This window comes from Saccopteryx bilineata, chromosome 9, assembly GCF_036850765.1.
Source record: "Saccopteryx bilineata isolate mSacBil1 chromosome 9, mSacBil1_pri_phased_curated, whole genome shotgun sequence".
Taxonomy (NCBI): domain Eukaryota; kingdom Metazoa; phylum Chordata; class Mammalia; order Chiroptera; family Emballonuridae; genus Saccopteryx; species Saccopteryx bilineata.
Window position 1 is genome coordinate 25,916,105 of NC_089498.1, and position 19,061 is coordinate 25,935,165.

The window sequence follows — 19,061 nt, forward strand, 5'->3', positions numbered from 1 at the left end:
TCTGTGTAATTTCTCACCCAAGGCCTTAATAATTCTGTGAATTGGCCTTATCTTTCCACTGTATTTCATTCTTGCTTACGGTGACCAATATAAGTTTCTTTTGCTTACAACCAGGATACTTTATTTTAAAAAAAGTATTTTTGCATGTATTTCTTAAGGGTTCATTACACTTTTAGTAATATACAGATGTTTCAGTTTTAATTACTAAGGAAAATCATGGTTTCTGCCTTTAAAAATTTCCAACCTCAAGCAGGAGATGAATCAATATGAAAAGTGCTAATATGCACTGGAGGCAAAAATATACAGAATATTGAAGGAACTAAGTAAAGTACTAGGTACTTTTTCATACATGGCAGCAGCCCTACTTTAAGTGGGAAATTTTGCAAAACAGCTGTGTATTTGTGTGTGTGTGTGTGTGTAAGAGAGAGACAGAGAGAGAGACAGAGAGAGAAAGAGACAGAGAGAAAGAGAGAATGTTTTAGATTTTAAAACCTAGCCCTGGCCAGTAAGGTCAGTTGATTAGAGCATTGTCCCCATACACCAATGTTGCAGGTCCCATCCTGGTCAGGGCACATGCAGGAATTAACCCATGAATGCATAAATAAGTAGAACAACAAATTGATGTTTTTTTTCTCTCTCTCTTTCCCCTCCTTTCTCTCTAAAATTAATGAAAGAAAAATAAAAAATAAAAATAATCAGCACATATGGAAAACAAAAAGAGTTCTGAGAGTCCACTGTTGATTAAGATATCAATAGCTTTATTGGGAATCAAAAGGCAACTGAGGAATGGTAACTAATTAGGAAAGCAAAGTAATTCTGAGCCCAGAACCTTGTGTGGGTGAGCAGTCAAACCATTAGCCCCAGAGGAACGCCAAGCTCATTGCTCCGGGATTCCAGTACCTCTGGAGCTGGGGGTCAAGTACTGAGCAAAGAGAAAAAAGAGGCTGAAATTCTGTTAATGGAGCCCTGGTAACAAAGGAAATCTTCCTCCACTCTGCACATATAGGGGTCACTCCTCTTTTAGGTATCAGAAATTTAGTTTTTTGAGTGAGTTCAAGACAGTTCCTGATTTCACCTTTTGTTCTGCCTACCTTCCTTCCGAGGATGTCATATCTTTGTGAAGCAGGATTTCCCATGATTTCCGTGATACATAGAAGATACTACATGAAATCAGTGTGGAAAAGGGAATGAGGGCATTGGTGTCTAATCTGATTTTAAAATTTGGGAAGCTGTACAGTGCCCAAGAGGCACACACTTGTTTTTATTTATTTATTTATTTATTTATTTATTTTGTATTTTTGTATTTTTCTGAAGCTGGAAACGGGGATAGACAGTCAGACAGACTCCCGCATGCACCCGACCGGGATCCACCCGGCACGCCCACCAGGGGGCAACGCTCTGCCCACCAGGGGGCGATGCTCTGCCCCTCCCGGGCGTCGCTCTGTCGCGACCAGAGCCACTCTAGCGCCTGGGGCAGAGGCCAAGGAGCCATACCCAGCGCCCGGGCCATCTTTTGCTCCAATGGAACCTCACTGTGGGAGGGGAAGAGAGAGACAGAGAGGAAGGAGAGGGGGAGGGGTGGAGAAGCAGATGGGCGCTTCTCCTGTGTGCCCTGGCCAGGAATTGAACCCGGGACTTCTGCACGCCAGACCGACGCTCTACCACTGAGCCAATCGGCCAGGGCCCACACTTGTTTTTATTAAAAATTATTATCGTTATATTAAAAATTGATATATAGCAGTGGTCCCCAACCTTTTTTGGGCCACGGACCAGTTTAATGTTAGAAAATATTTTCACAGACCGGCCTTTAGGGTGGGACAGATAAATGTATCACGTGACCAAGACAAGCATCAAGAGTGAGTCTTAGACGGATGTAACAGAGGGAATCTGGTCATTTTTTAAAAATAAAACATTGTTCAGACTTAAATATAAGTAAAACGGAAATAATGTAGGTTATTTATTCTTTCTCTGCGGACCGGTACCAAATGGCCCATGGACCAGTACTGGTCCTTGGCCCGAGATTTGGGGACCACTGATATATTTACCCATGGCTATTAAGTTATTAAGGATGGAAATACAGACTACATTATTTGGTTCCAACCAATTAAAGGGGGGCTACCTGGTATTTCTTTTGCCTAGGAGCATGTTGAAAATAACCCAGAAACACCTGGCTCTGTGAAATAAGAGAGTATGGGACCCTTTGCTCTAAACCAGGGGTTGTCAACCTTTTTATACCTACCGCCCACTTTTGTATCTCTGTTAGTAGTAAAATTTTCTAACAGCCCACCAGTTCCATAGTAATGGTGATTTATAAAGTAGGGAAGTAACTTTACTTTATAAAATTTATAAAGCAGAGTTACAGCAAGTTAAAGCATATAATAATAATTACTTACCAAGTACTTTCTGTCGGATTTTTGCTAAGTTTGGCAGAATCAATCTTTATAAAACAACTTACTATGTTAAATCTTTTTATTTATACTTTGGTTGCTCCGCTACCGCCCACCATGAAAGCTGGAGCACCCACTAGACTCTAAACCAATTAGAACAATGCCATTCTTTTGTGTGAGATCCTACTTGCCCCTGCCAGCCTTGGAGTTAGGAGTTGCCATAGGATTCAATGTTGGTCATTGAGATGCAAGGGAATTTGTACTGGGTCACTTCTTAGAAAGTCATTTCTCTTCCTAATAAGAGCAGTCCACAAGAGATGAAAGGGACTCTGTGACCCTGGCAAGCCCGATTCCCTCCTGTGAAGGTGGTCCTGTTGCCCGGGGCTGAGCCAGCCACGTGCAGTGTGATTTGACAAGTGTAAAAATACAGAGCCAAATACTGAGGAGAGCAGGGAAGAACAGCCACCGTCTGCCTCCAAATTCTTGTTACATAGAAATAGAGCCTCTCCGTGTTTATATCACTGTTGTTGACTACGCTGTTGCTGTGTCTGAAGTTCTTAAATGCTATGAGGAAAATGTAAACACGGATGAGTCCTGATTTAACCAAAACTAGGAAATAGCAACTTTATATAGGTAATTTGAGAGGCATTGAAAGATGGCAAAGAAGCATGAAATTGTTATCTATCAGAGTCAAAAGGAAATAAATAATGTACAAACATATGTCATTTTTTAAAATATGAAGGTAAGTGCCAGGGAGAGGAATGAGGGGGCTGCAATGAGAATTAGGATGGGGAAGCTGGGAGAATAATATTGACGACTAACATTTATTTTGCGATTCTCACGTTTCAGGCATTGTGCACGTTATTTATACATATCTGTTCATAAAACCCTATGATATAGGGACTTTTTAACATCTCCATTTTATAGATGGAGAAAGGGGAGCGGAAATACATGAGATGAGTTGGCCTACATCACACAGTTTATAAATAACGGAGATGCTTCATGTAAGAGACTGCTGTTATTCACTGTAAACTTTTTAGTGAAATTATACTTTTTCACTAAGTACCTTTATCAATGTAATGAATGTAAAAAAAATCACTTAAAAGATTTCAGCTACTAAAGATTTATTCACTTTTTTTTTGAAGGAATTAAGTTTCCTTGAATTGATATCCCTGAGTTGTTATGTTGTAATATGAGGTTCTTAAAATTTAACAGTGAGCATGCTGGATGTGAAGAGACTACATAATGCCTTAACTTGGTGTGTGTGTGAGGCCAGGCAGTCGTTCAGGACGTGGACTTTCTGTGGGCCAGAATGCCTCCTGGTGAGCAGTCTTCAGAAATGTTAGGCGTCTTTAAAGAAAATCCTGGGTTGGGGTTTAGCAAATCTGGTGCTTACGTAGGTAATGTTTCTATTTCACTGGGCACTGCATGTTCAAATAGATTAAGTTAATTTTAAATTAAAGTAAGATCAGATAAAACAGGAGCAATGTAAAATAAATTAACTCTCACCCCAGAGTAACCTGTGTTATTTCCTGTAAGATAATTTCTCATCATTTTTTTCCCAAAATAATCAAGACCATATATACTTGTAAAGATAAACTTTATTCATACCATAAAAGTCTAGAAACTTGGATCTGAAAGAGGCTTTAAGGCTTGTTGGTTCTAACTTAGCTCAGGTCGACAAACATCTCTGTGAAGTCCCAGAAATGGAATTTCCAACCGATGCCTGGTAAATGTGTTTCACAACGAAATCAAACCTCTTGAGGTCAGCCACAGGCAATCCAATTATTTGTTAAGAGACTCTAATTTATATTGGAATTACCTTTAAGACTTAATAATCTTGATTAATAAAGTTTTAAATAGCACATATTTATTGAACTAATATATAAAGATAATTATATGAAAGGCAACATGGGCTTTTCTCTGGCTCTTTCCTTTCCTATTCGTTTATCCAAATTAAATGCTACCGGCTAGAGTTAGTCACAAAAAACTTCTCTCTTGGGGAGATGGGAAAGGGTACCAAACTCTATATTTTTATTGTTGCTGTTCAGGTAAGAAATAAAGTAAATAATTTAATTCTGCCTTTATGAGAATTTAAATTTTGATAGTTTGTTTTATCTACAGCAATAAGCTTTATTTCCATTCATTTGAAAGTTAAAATCATTCGGTCAACCTGTACATCCAACAGTATCTTCTAAATCAGCAATACTTTTAACTCGTACTTCCTGTGTGGAGTACTGCTTTACGGTATTTCTTTAAAATAGAAAGTATCTTTTAAAATTATAAAGCCATAATGTCACAACTTTCATTCTTTTTGTATTTTCCCGAAGTTAGAAGCGGGGAGACAGTTAGACTGCCACATGTGCCTGACCAGGGTCCACCCGGCATGCCCACCAGGGGGCGATGCTCTGCCCATCTGGGGCATTGTTGCGAGTGGAGCCATTTTAGCACCTGAGGTGAAGGCCGTGGAGCCATGCTTAGCGCCGGGGCCAACTTTGCTCCAATGGAGCCCTGGCTACAAGAGAGGAAGAGAGAGACAGAGAGGAAGGAGATGGGGAAGGGTGGAGAAGCAGATGGGCGCTTCTCCCCTGTACCCTGGCCGGGAATTGAACCTAGGACTTCCACACCCCAGGCCAATGCTCAACCACTGAGCCAACCAGCCAGGGCCACAACTTTTATTCTTGAACATGTTCTATGATTTCTCTGACTATCACCAATACGATTATTTATACTTTGCTAATTCAAGAAAAGGCAAAAGAGGAGAGAAAAGATGAATTTTGAAAGTTTTATATGGTACCCAAACCATATATTAAGTTTTTAAAAATAGATGTTTATACGTAGGAAAGAGTTGTACTTTATTGATTTTACATAGACATGGATTTTAAAAAATCATTAACTCTGATGCTTGGAATAACAATTTAAGAGTAGAAGGAAAGACAACATTTAGATATAAAAGTGCTTTACTATTGATATTTTCACACATTTTTGAAATGGTAGAATTATTCTTGTTGAATGTAATGGATAGAATTTTACCTCTACAAGCAAAATATTTTCTATTTTTTGTGTGGTGTATTATTTACCAAGAATTGTTATTATTTGCCTTCAAGAAATAATTCTCATTTGAGGACAGGGATTGAAAATGGATAGTGATAGAAAAAAAGAGTCTATTTGTGACAAATAAATTTAGTGATAAATAAATACTAAATTTAATTACTTAGAATAAATTTGAAATTTTCACTGGTTCATCTTTAAGTTACCTGACTTGACTATTTATACATCATAAAAGATGAAGTAAGCTTCTCTGCTATGAAGCTTTACCATTAATGCATATGTAGGAACAATTTAAAATATACGAGTCATTCTCAGCCTACTAAAGCAAAGCTATCTAAATGAGAGGTCATGTAAGTACTTTATTATAGATGTTCTTCCACAGCTTAGAAAGTATTTAAGCATGGTCTTCATGCGTATTTGTTCACAAAGTTTTCTAAATGTGTGACTTATAAGCACATTCATAAGTAGTATTTCAGAACACTATATTTTAAGAATATAAACTATTTAAAATGTAAAAATCTGTCTTAATATTGGGTATAAAATATATTGCAAACTGATATTAAAAATTTGAATGTTTAACACTTATGCATTTGAGATAGTGAAAGGTGAATACACTCAATTAAGGTGATATCATCATAAATTACTGTTTTAACACCCAGAGTCAAGGTGAATAACGAGTTAGTGTTCCACACCAAAGTCTAAAACTATCTACACCTTTATTCCTCAAGTTTAAATCAGGATTTGAAGAGTCTTAGACTCATCATAAATAGGAAGATGAGAAGAAGAAAGAGTAGGGAAAGAAGGAATGAGGGAGAAAAGAAGAAAAGAAGAAAAAAAAGAGAGGAAAATTGAAGAAAAGAAGAAGGAAGAAGGAAGAAAGGAAAGAAAGAAATCTAATGGATGTAAGACACATTTATAAAACTTGACAGGATGCTCTGTAGGCCACTGCACTTTTACAACTTCAGGTCCACCAGTCAAATAGAGTACAGTGTTGCCTGACCAGGTGGTGATGCAGTGGATAGAGTGTTGGCCTGGGATGCAGAGGACCCAAGTTTGAAACTCCGAGGTCACTGGCTTGAGCACAAGCTTATCCAGCTTGAGAGTGGGCTCACCAGCTTGAGTGTGGGGTCACCAGCCTGAGCGTTGGATCATAGACATGACCCCATGGTCGCTGGCATGAGCCCAAAAATCACTCCCTTGAAGCCTAACGTAGCTGGCTGAGCAAGGGGTCACTGGCTCAGCTGTAGCCCCCCAGCCAAGGCACATATGAGAAAGCAATCAATGAAAAACGAAGGTGCTGCAACAAAGAACTGATACTTCTCATCTCTCCCCCTTCCTGTCTGTCTGTCCCTATCTGTCTCTCTCTGTGTCTCTGTCTCTCTCAATAATAATAATAATAATAATAATAATAATAACAATAATAAAAAAGTTTAATGTCAGTGGCACTCCCAGGGCTGTATAGCATGGCAGACCTGGGACTAGGCTTCTCTTACAAAGAGCCGTTTTTAGACACAGGTGAGTTCCTTGTTTACTGTTCTAGTCCTTCATCCACTTCGCCGTAAGGATTGAAATCATTTTCTAAAATATTGATCTATTTTGGACCCTCACCTGCTCCTACTCATTTTTATGCCTTTTCCCTAGAAATGGGTTTTTCTTCCTGTGTCTGTTAAAAGCTTCTTGTTGGGAGTGGTTCTTATGAAGAAATGGCCAAGATTTCAAGACTCTGATCAGCTCTCTCTCACTCCCACAGCACTGGTTCTATAAGGATCTGTTCCCAAAGGACACTCTGGGCAAAAGAACACTTGTCATTAATAGTTAGTCCTTCTGTCCTAATTTCTTATGTAGCTGCTCATGTCATGAGTTGAAATAAATAATGTAGAAATCCTAAGAAAAGAAATTTCATTTTCACTATGTATACTATAGATATAGTCAAAGTATAAAATAATAACACATGTGTTTTTTTTTTCTGTATAGAAAAGTAAACTCTAACAATCTTATGTTATTTCTCTACATAACATATTTAACAATGAGAAAGCATTGTAATGTGACTGCAGTTCTTGAATATGGCCTTTGTTTTTCCTGACTTTAAAATAAATGTTATGTAATTATTTACTTGGTATTTCATTAACCCAACAGAGCACAATCATTATGCAACTAACTATGCAAAAATATAACAAAAAAATTAAACCAAAATAACAGAGTTCTTTCTCTATTATCGTTTCTTTGTCCCTGCCCCTTATTTACTGTCTTCCTAACAAAGTCATGAGAAGTAATATTTTAGATGTGCTTGTTAAAAATGTATGTTGTCAGCAATTTTCCCATATAGAGATGTATAAGAACCAGGTGCCTTGGTATTTCATAGATGGAAAAATAACGGTTCATGTAAGAAGCTCAGCTATGGGTTGGATATAGGATCAATGCAACCTAAGTGAGTAGTTTTTTAGTGCACCACCACCAATTAGAAGACACACATATGTGTATATGTATGTTTAAAATATATAATTTATAACTAAAATTATAGTGGATCTAGAAATAAATCTAATGAAAGTTTTGCGATCCCTGTGCATGGATGTTTCTAAAACTTGCTGACGGACATTAAATAAAACTTTAATAAATGGATATGTATGCCATGCTCATGAGGGAAACTCATTTTCTAAGGATATCCATTCTCTCTAAATTGATTTATAGACTTGAGACTTCCTCAATAAAAATCTAGAAGAGTTTTCCATAAAGTTTGACAAGCTGATTCTGAAGTGTATATGGAAGTTCATTGGCCCTAAAAGACAAGGTATGTCTGAACAAAAAGATGGATAACGAGGGGAAACTTCCTATTTAGAGATTAAGATTTTAAAAACTGTGGTAATTAATACAGTGTGCCACTGGTGAAAGGGTATATAAATTGACCAGCAAAATAAGATAGAAAGCCTGCAGATGGTGCCAAAGAAATATATGGATAAAAATATGAACTAGCATTTCCTCAAAAAGGTAGCATGTATGTTCAAGAAGTAAAGATTCAAAGAAAAATTTAAATTCACTGTAATCAGAAACATGCAGAATGACCTACTATGTTTTGCTCATTCAACTGGCAGAAAATACCCAGTGTGAGAGAATATGGATCAAAGAAATTTATTTTTCATCACTGATAAAATTTAAGTTGGTGTGACAATGTTGAAAACTAGTTTTACATTAACTTATGAATTTAATACTTATTTACCCAGAAATGTCATCCCTAGTTACATATCTAGTAGGAATTTTACACCTTGTACCCGGAGACATAAAGAAGATGATTCATAGTAATAATGTTTGTAATTTTAAAAATCCAGAGATGACTTAATTAATTTTTAACAAATTGTCGTATATTCACACAATAGGTAGCAATGAAAATGAATGAACTACATTATCCGAGAGCTACAGGATGACATAGATTATTCTTAATAACATCCTCTTCAATGAAAATAAGAAGCAAGATGACATGCAGTATGACTCTTTTTATATATTCAGAAACAAGTAACACTAGGGCTAGCTCATAGATATTTCTTATACCAATGATCTTATATTCATTTTTTTTTCAAAATTAAGAAATAGACTAAAAATAAAAATGAAATTAAGAGGGTAATGTGTGAACTTGTGGTGATGTAAATTATAAATCAAAGATTATGATTAATCCCATTTCCTGTAGCTGATAAAAAAAATCAGAAATCAGAGTAGTTATTTTATTTGTGTAAAATGATATAAATGGAAACACTTTAAAATGGAGTTGGAGCACCTGACCAGGCGGTGGTGCAGTGGATGGATCATTGACCTGGGATGCTGAGGACCCATGTTCATAACCAGGAGGTCGCCAGCTTGAGTGCAGGCTAACCAGCCTGAGTGCAGGGTTGCTGGCTTGTTTGTGGGTTCATAGACACGACCCCATGGTCTCTGGCTTGATGCCAAAGGTCATTGGCTTGAAGCCCAAGGTCACTGGCTTAAGCAAGGGGTCACTGACTCAGCTGGAACCCCCCAGTCAAGGCATATGTGAGAAAGCAATCAATGAACAATTAAGGTGCTGCAACTACAAGTTGATGCTTCTCATCTCTCTCTCGCTCTCTCTCTCTCTTTCTCTGTCTCGCGAAATAAAATAAATAAAATAAAATGCTTTCCAGAGGAACTGCCTTGCATGTCTTAGACCTTTGGAACATTAAAACTAGCCAAAAATAACCTTTGGACTGGGCCTAAAGCAGTACTGTATTCAAACTACTGCTAGCAAAGATCAAGAGAAAGCAAATTTGATCACCGAAGTGAGAATTAAAGGTATTCTTTAGAATTAGCATCACTCTGTTAGCTTATCAGCACCTACAGAGCAGTTTCTTCCTCTGTTCATGTAATTGCTCTCTTTCCTGTTCTCATATATACCACACTCGTTTTCACCTCATGATTGGCACACGATTTGTGTTTTGGCCTCAGTCAGTGCCTCCCAAATAGCTATTCCTTTTAGAATCTCATAAATGCTTATTGCCTTGCACTCTGGCCTTTTATTTTTAGTTTAACATTGATCTCACATCCTACAGATACAATGGTGCAGATACTGATTTCAGTCAGTGAGATGAAAATCCACTGCCTTGCCGCCAGATCCATTTGCCACAAAGAGCAGGGGAATAGAAAAAAGTAGTTCTTCAAGATAGTTCTGCACAAAAGTTCTAAAATGATCGAAGGTGAACATTTCTGACAACTATTTGACCATACAGTTCTCTAAGACCCATAAGTCTAATTTATACAAAGTGTGTCCCCTCTAATATTTTTCTAGTTTCATAGACACAGACAACAGTATGGGGATTAGGAGAGGGAAAGGGGGTGGGGGAAGGGATAGAGGATAAAGGGGGGTAAATGGTGACGGAAGGAGACTTGACTTGGGGTGGTGAACGCTAAATACAATATACAGATGATGTGTTAGAGAATTGTACACTTGATACAGATATTATTTTATTAACCAATGTCAACCCAAAAAATTCAATAACAAATTTTTAAAAGGAAATATGAAATAAGAAAAGAGATATAAAAATGCAGAGGACAGCACTGACACTTTAAATATTTCCAATAAACTAAAAGCAAATTTTGTAATGCCTTTTCCTGCACACTCTGACTCAAACATCTTTTAAAGCATTTTCATAACATTTGGCCTTATCAGAGCTGAAAGGAGCATTTGAGATCATCTGTTCAGATCTTCTTATTTTATAGATAATGTTTCCAAGTCAAGACTGGACTCAAGGTCATTTCTCCTGGTTTCTAAATCTGATGGTGGTTTTTAGCCCTAATTCAGTGACCTGAAGGATTTCTGTCATGTTGGACAGAATAATGCTTTTAGAAGCAATTTGAGAAAGAGAAAGTGAATGCCAAATGTTCTGGTGTATTCTTCACATGAAAGGTAGTTCTACCACAAGTTTGTTATGCTTCTGCAAAATGCAATCTCAATGGAATTTGGCAGCCTCTCCCCACTGAGACAATTCCTCTGTTGCTTCAGGTAAACTTTCTTAAAAGGTAGGGAGAACCGAAGTAAGTCAGCGATCTCTTAGAATATTGAGAAATAGAATTCATGTGACAACATGGGAAGTGTCTTTATTGATGTATTTGAAAAGAGATGCCACTTTTGAGGAAGCTCAAATCTAATTTCAACTTCTTGTCAATATATTTTTTATTCCTATTAATAAAAATATTAATACTTCGTATTAAAGTAAGCACTTCGAAGCTATGCATCAAAAAAAACAACTATCTTTCAAATTTACATTTTTGGCTCTCCTCAAAACAAAATAAAACAAAACAAGCACCCAAAATGTCATTTTCTCTTACCTGGAAATCCTTTCTCCTGCCCAGATAGTGATTAGATTCTGTCTATCATTTAAATTCCAGTTTATATCTTACCTCCTGTGATCTCCCGATGTGTTATGCTTCTTTCCCAGAATTAGTCTGGGTCCACCTCATTTTTATCCTATCACAGTGCTCATTACAACAGAAGTTACTTTGGAATTACTTACACACACGCCTCCCCACCCCCCACCCCCATTGCCCTGTGACTTCGTGGAGGCAGTACTGTGTCTTACTGCACTAGCTCATTTGCCACTTTGGTCCGAGTCCCACTCTAACCTCTCTGCCCTTCCCTGTGTTGCAGGAGGCTGGGGACCTGCAGGCTACATTGCCCAGATTGAGAGGGGCTGCTGCTCAATATGCATAGAAACCAATACTGTGGCACCTGCTTTTGAGAAATGGAAAAAGCTTTTATCATGGGGTGGACCAGCAAGGAGACACAAGGCAAAGCTCAAATCTGTCTCCCTGATTTGGAATTTGGGGTGAGGTTTTAAGGGGTAGCAGTTAAGGGTTCACAAGTGTTTCTCGTGAGTGATGTTTTTCTAGTGTTATTCATTGGTCAATTTTGGTTCATGGTCTTGTTCGAAAAAGATAGCCCCAGTTTGTGATGGTTCCGTTGGCTGCACTAGAACCTCCAGTTCCTGTTGGGTTCAGCTAATGAGAAGTAAAAATGAGAAGAAGCTAGCTACTCAGTTCTTGGCCTTTCCAGTTAAGAGAGCAAGGGCAGTGTGGGGAGTGGGGAGGCTACAATGGTGGGAGTGCCTGGGGGGTAGGTTTCTGCACATGCGCTCAGCGCAGCTTAGCTCCAGCTGGGGATCCTGGGGCACAGTGCTCTGGGAAACATTTATGCCTTTGCTTCTCTTAGCTCAGGGGTAGCAGTGTTTTTCTGCAGTTATTGATCTTTGGCTAACCTCTCCTCTGTTCCCACAGCCCTTCCAATACCCATGTAAGAAAATTCTGTATAAAACATCTTGTGTTTGACATGCATAGGATGGTCCTGTGTATTTATATCTGGAACTAGTACAATGTTTAATACAAAATAAGTAGTAAAAAAAAAGTATTTTGAATGAGAGTGGGTTCTTACTGACGAGATATGATTCCAGTCTGCAATTATAAGATTTTGTAGGGACATGAAACTCTTAGTAGCAAAACAGTCAATAATAAATTACTTATAAAATCAGGCATCTCTCAGCTATCATTTCCACTGAACACTAGCATAGACAACCCCCTCACTCACTGTGTTAGGTCATTTGTAGGTTAGTTCATATTTGGGTGTCAGATGTAGTCAACATTATATACACCTAGCCAGTTAAATGCAAATTTACTTCAATCTTCAAAAGTTAATGATTTGAATATCAGAAGATTAAGAAAGGCCCTTGGAAAAATTGATGCAGACCACAAATATTTTTGCGCAATTTTCCTTTTGTGTTTATGTTGTTCAAGTCAGACAGATGCAAACGATGTCTTATCCTGCTGTTACACAGTTTTGTCAGAAAAATAATGCAAAGATAAAGAAAAAGAAGACTCAGCATGAGTTAAATTATTGCAGGGCTACAAATTCTTCCCATCCCAGTGTATACCTCTCTTTGCAAGGTGACATTACTCATTCCCCCAATAATGAAGTGGCATCTCTTGCTCCACCTCCTTAGATCCTAGCTAGACTTGCACTGCGATGAATAGAATGTGGTGAAAGTGACATAGCATGACCTCCAGAGAGTAAGCTTCAAAAGACCTTTCATTTTTTATCCTCACCCTCTCTCTGATCACTGCCCTGAACCCCCCATGTAAGGAAGCCAGTGTGGAGCAGAATGAAACACTCCATCTGGCCCCCAGTCACCAAATACACAAAAGAGGCCATCTTGGATTTTCTAGTCCATCTGACCTCCAGAACTAGGAGATATAACAGGCCATTGCTCTCTTCAGCCACTGTGTTGTAGGGGTTTGACTGAAACGCAATACTTGCTTCAGTTCTAGATTACTTTAATAACTAGTGAGGAATTGTAATACTTTCATAATAATTACCTTTTCTAAAGATAATGACCTTTTCTGTATAAAGCAATAAACAATATTCTATGAGGCAATAAATCTTTGTCATTACCAGAAACCCCAATTTCTGAAAGAAAATGAGTGGGCAAAGGAATGGACAAGTTTTTATGAGCAATCAAAATATTTATTATAATACAGGTTCATTGCTTTAAGGGAAATATGACTTATTTAATAAGCAGGCCAGTGATTTTGATGATATATGATGCAATGAGATATATTAAAGGAGAATATGAGTTTCTCAAAATTTCTCCTTGGATTTAACAAAATTAACAGGATCATTGGTTAAAGGTATGGTCTTTTCAAGAATGTGCAGCTCTTTTTGAGGGAGACACTGTCACACTGAATGTTTTTGAAAATGAGTCAACTGATGTCACTAAAATATTATTATATAACCATACATATAGACATACATATAACTATAATATATAATTATATGTTATAAATATGTACGTATATGCTATATATATAAAAACATATATAACACATGCTTTACACAACACATATCATAAATTATTTCACAACTTGTAAGAGACATGAAGTTATGAAAAAGCACAAATACATTAAAAAATAGTAATACTGACATGACAGTGAATTAGTATGTAATGGTATGTGTAATAAACGGTGGTTCTTATGCGAGAAAATTTTGATTTTCTTAATTCAGCCAGGGCATTCAATGAAGTAAAAGAATTTCACAAGGACTTTGTAACTTAAAAAGGCTCGCATAATTTTGTGGATATATTTTTCCCTAAAGAAATCATGAATATAATGGATTTCAATAATAAAATTTTTTCTTAAGTACAAGAAGGGATCTGGGGTAACATCATCTGACTATACAACTGATAACTATAGGAACTGGGAGGGATCAAAACTAACATTTGACCATACTGCTCCCTGGCAAATTTTATATCTATGATATTTATTTTAAAATCTAAGGGTGAGTATATTAAACTTTTAATTTGGGATAAACACTTAATGACATCAAATATATTTATAATTGTTAGGTATCATATATTTTAGAGAAATTTTTAAAAAGTTTCTTAGGATTATTTTTTAAAACCACTTTATTAAGGTATAATTGACATACATAAAGCTGTGCGTATTTAATGTACACAACTTAATGTGGTTTCTTGGGTTTATTTTTATATCAATAATTATGGGACCCATATACTAAACCCTTATTTTATTATAGGAACTGGAAACTTTGCATTAATTATTCTCATGTCATATTCACAGGATATAAATACAGTGGTACCTTGAGATACGAACAGACCAACATACGAATTTTTTAAGATAACAAGCTGCAACTTGGTCCGTATTTTTGTTCCAGATCCAAGCGAAATTTCGAGATATGAGTTGTGATTCGGGAAGCTGCCGCTAGTTGGTGCATTAGCGCTCAGGTCCAGTATTGGCAGTTTGATATATGAGTTGACTGACTTACGAGCTCAGTTACAGAACGAATTAAATTTGTATCTCAAGGTACCGCTGTATCAAAGATTACAGAGATTTGGTGACTTGCTCAAGTAGCAAGTAGGAGAGATCAAAACGCTTGCTCTTGGTCTCATTCCCTTCAACATTTCTTTCAACTGGGCCACAGTGCTCACTAAATTTTCTTTTTTTAAAACTGAATTTTACAGAGACAGAGGGAGAGTCAGAGAGAGAGAGAGAGAGATAGGGACAAACAGACAGGAATGGAGAGAGATGAGAATTATCAATCATTAGTTTTTTGTTGTGACACCTTAGTTGTTCATTGATTGCTTTCTCATATGTGCCTTGACCGCGGGCCTTCAGCAGACCGAGTAACCCCTTGCTTGAGTCAGTGACCTTGGGTCCAAGCTGGTGAGTTTTGCTCAAACTAGATGAGCCCGCGCTCAAGCTGGTGGCCCCGGGGTCTCAAACCTGGGTCCTCCGGATCCCAGTCCGACGCTCTATCCTCTGCGCCACTGCCTGGTCAGGCTTAACTGAATTTTAACTACAATCAGTTTTAATCTCTCTTAGGTTTTTTTCCGTGATATTTTTATTATTTCTTTACATTTCAAGTTACTTTATTTTAAAATGTGAACCAGATTGTACACACTAATTTGTATTTGAGGACTATTTACTGGATATTTTAGTTACTCTGCATGTAATTTTTAAATTGAACTTACACCTTGGTAGGAGTATTGAACATACACCACCAAAACAGTGTCTCTGAGCAGTCTACATGGTTATTTCAGGCAGCTGAGTTCCTACAAAGGGCATAAGAACTTTTTCTCTTCTTTTGAAACTTTACAGTCTGATATTTTAATGCACATAATTTCAGTAAGATTGGAGCGAAAATTGCTTATAAAAGCTTTTTGATGGAAAAATTAGGTACTGAAATATTGACATATAATGAGAACGTTACCCAGCCCTTGACAACATGTAGAGTAGCACTGTCCAGTATAAACTTTCTGCTTTGATGGAAATGTTTTGTATTTGTACAGTCCAACCTGGCAGCCACTAGCCACATGAACTGTTGAGCACTTCATATGCGGATAGTGTGACCGAGCAACTGACTCGAAGGTTAATATGGTGTGCAGTTACCGTACTGAACAGCAGGTCAAAATGAAATTACTTCATATGCCCATCCACCTCGTTAGGGCTGACCTCCTGCGACTGTCTAGACAGTACACCGAAAGTGAGCTTGCCTCCCTCCTTAAGAATGCAAGTGAACCCTATAACTGCTCGCTTTCTTTTTTCTGCCACTGTAAAGATAGCACCATAACGTGTTTGCAAAAGTCTAACAACCAGTTTTACTCGTAGATTAGCCCCAGCTATCCTCACTCTTCTAGAGCAGTAGTTTTCTACCTGAGAGTTGGAGAATTGCTCCCTTAAGGCCTTTAAGGCACACCAGCTGCCAGGCATGAAGCTTGCTGTCTGTTGTAGATCTGAAGATCTAGGTGGTGGGTGGATTTGATTTTCCTGGATCTGCCTGAGGCCAAAGTTGTTTCTGCTTCATTATTCTGAGAAATGGAAACTTTCCATGAGGCGGTCTAGAGTTCTGAAACATAAATGCTGGGAGATATAAAAAAATTTCAAAGCCCTTATCTAAAGAGTCTTTGTTTTCTATAGTAACTGAGTTCCCTTATGCTTAAATCAGTTCACTATAAAGATATCACAAATCTAAGCATGACATTTCCTAATGCTATGCCTTCCTACTGGGATAAGCTTTTTCTATCAGAGAAGTAAACTTTGAATGCTGTAGTCACGGAGACAAAACTGTAGAGGAGGCGAATCCGTCTTTGACGCCTAATTATCCCTTTCTTCCTCCTCCCCCATTCTCTACAGCACGCAATCTTTTATTCTGCTTTTTTCTCCTCTTTCCTTTTCTGTTTAATACTCTTGAATCTAATAATCTTTACCCTTGCCTAAATCATGGCCAGTTCTTAGGAAAAGAACAGAAAGAAATTCAGATAAGAGTATACTTGAATTTTAAGCATAATGTTATATCTGTTTAAGGAATCGAGTGTTTAGTCTTATCTAAATATATTTAAAACAATTTGATGGAATCAAAGATTTATTTTCTAGCTCCTGAAATCTGATCTTAATTTTGAGTACCTATTGTTCTTATGTGTAACGTTAACTCTGATTCAGGCTCTATATCTAAGCAGATGTTTAAATCAAGAACAATCCTATAAAGAAACCTATATATCAGTAAATATTGGTTTTATTATACCATATGATATTAAATTAGACACAAGAGCATCCATATAGTACTCACCTTAAAGAAACACGCAAGCAAATTGTTTAGTAAAGAGCTTTTTATTAAAGAAAAAACAAAACTAAACTAAAACTACTGTTTTCTCCTCCTCTAACCTCTCAATTCCTCATGAATAGTTAGCTGCTTTTTGGTCTGAAATGTACTTTAGAAGACTTCATAAAATAACTTGATTGTCTTATGTATAACAGAAGTATGTTTCACTACTTTTTTATACTTCAACCCAATGTGGAGGAAAAAAATCAGATTTATTCTCAACTGAAATAAGCATAATTTGTTTGTCTGCATAACTGACAAAAAATATATAATAATTAGTTTTAAGATACTAGATACCATCTGACAAAGCATAATAATTACGAAAGTTAAGTAGTAAACAAGTTGAGCTTTAAGATTGCCTAAGCTTACTGCCTATAAAATGTTTTTAGGCCATGGTGCAGGGAGAAGAGACCTACACAACCTGGTAGATTCCCTGAATGGTGAGTTTGGGATGATCAAAGCAGTAATAACTCACAGGTGGCAGTACCACAGAAGAAAGAGTTGTACACAGAAAGAACTCAAACATCTCTGGAAGTTTCCTCTTAATTGTTCATACTAATCAGCCTATATGTGTGAAGAAATTATCTGAGACCATTCAAATATATTAGAGGGAAGAGGTTTTGGCTCTCTCACAAGCTGTGAAATAATGCCTATGTCTATCAGCCAGTCAAGAAAGACACATAATTTACAGGGCATTTATAGAATACTTAGCATGATCTTACATCAGGAGTAGTCATAATTAGCCCTAGGCTAAAGATTTCTCCAGACTCATCTAATATTCATAAAAGCAAGACCTAAATGGATCAAATTACTGCTAGGTAACCTAAATGCATTCCAGAATAAAGCTAAAAAGACTTGTAAGAATACAATTGTCCAGTAACGAACATTAAAATTCACACAATGTCTGGAATTCAATCAAAGATTACCAGGCATACAAAGAAGCAGGAAACACAACCCAAAATGAGGAAAATAACCAATAATAACCTAATGGTATTGTAATCTAACAGATGCTAAAATGAATAGGTAAGGACATTTAAACAATGTAATTTTATTCTGAATACTCAAAAGGTTAAGTAGTGTCACAGAAGAAATAAAATGAATAAAAATTAAAGTTCTTGAGCTAACAGTTTAATGACTGAGATGAAAAATACTCTGGATATAACAGCACATTAAATATGAAAGAACAAGAGATTGGTGAACTTAAAGACATTGAAATATAGCTATTAGAAATAAAATACAGAGATGAAAATTGTAAGTGAAAAGAGCATGTGTGAATTGCAGGACAACTTGTAGTGACCTAATATGCATGTAAGTGGAGTCCCTGAAGAAGGTGGGGAGTAAAAAATTTTGAAAGAACAATGGCCAAAGTTGTTCAAATATGATGAAAACTTTGAAATGTAGATCCCTGTGCTCATATTCATGGATTTCAAGTCTAAATATGGTTAAGATGTAATTTATTTCCATGTTGATCTATAGATTCATTCCAAATGAATTCCAGATATTCTGTTTTGGAGATATCAGAAAACTGATTCTAAAGTTTATGCAGGAAGACAAAAGACCTAAAATAGCAAACACAATACTAAATAAGAGCAAAGTCAAAAAGTGATACTATCCAACTTCAAGACTTACTGTAAAGCTACAGTAATCAACACAGCATGCTACTGGTGAAAGAATGGATAGATTAATAGAACAGCAGAGAGTCCCCACAGTGAACTAATCTTTGAAAAGGAGTACAGGCCATTAAACAGAAAGAGAGCAGTCTTTTAAGACACTACAACTTTCACACAAAAACAGACTCAATATGGGTCACAAACCTGTATGTCAGATGCAAAAATGTAAAACTAGAAAACTTTGAGAAAAATCTATGAGATTGTACATTTGGTGACAGTTTATAGATACAATGTCAAAAATAAGAACTATGAAAGATAAAAGTGAAAATACATATTTTATTAAAAACAAACTTC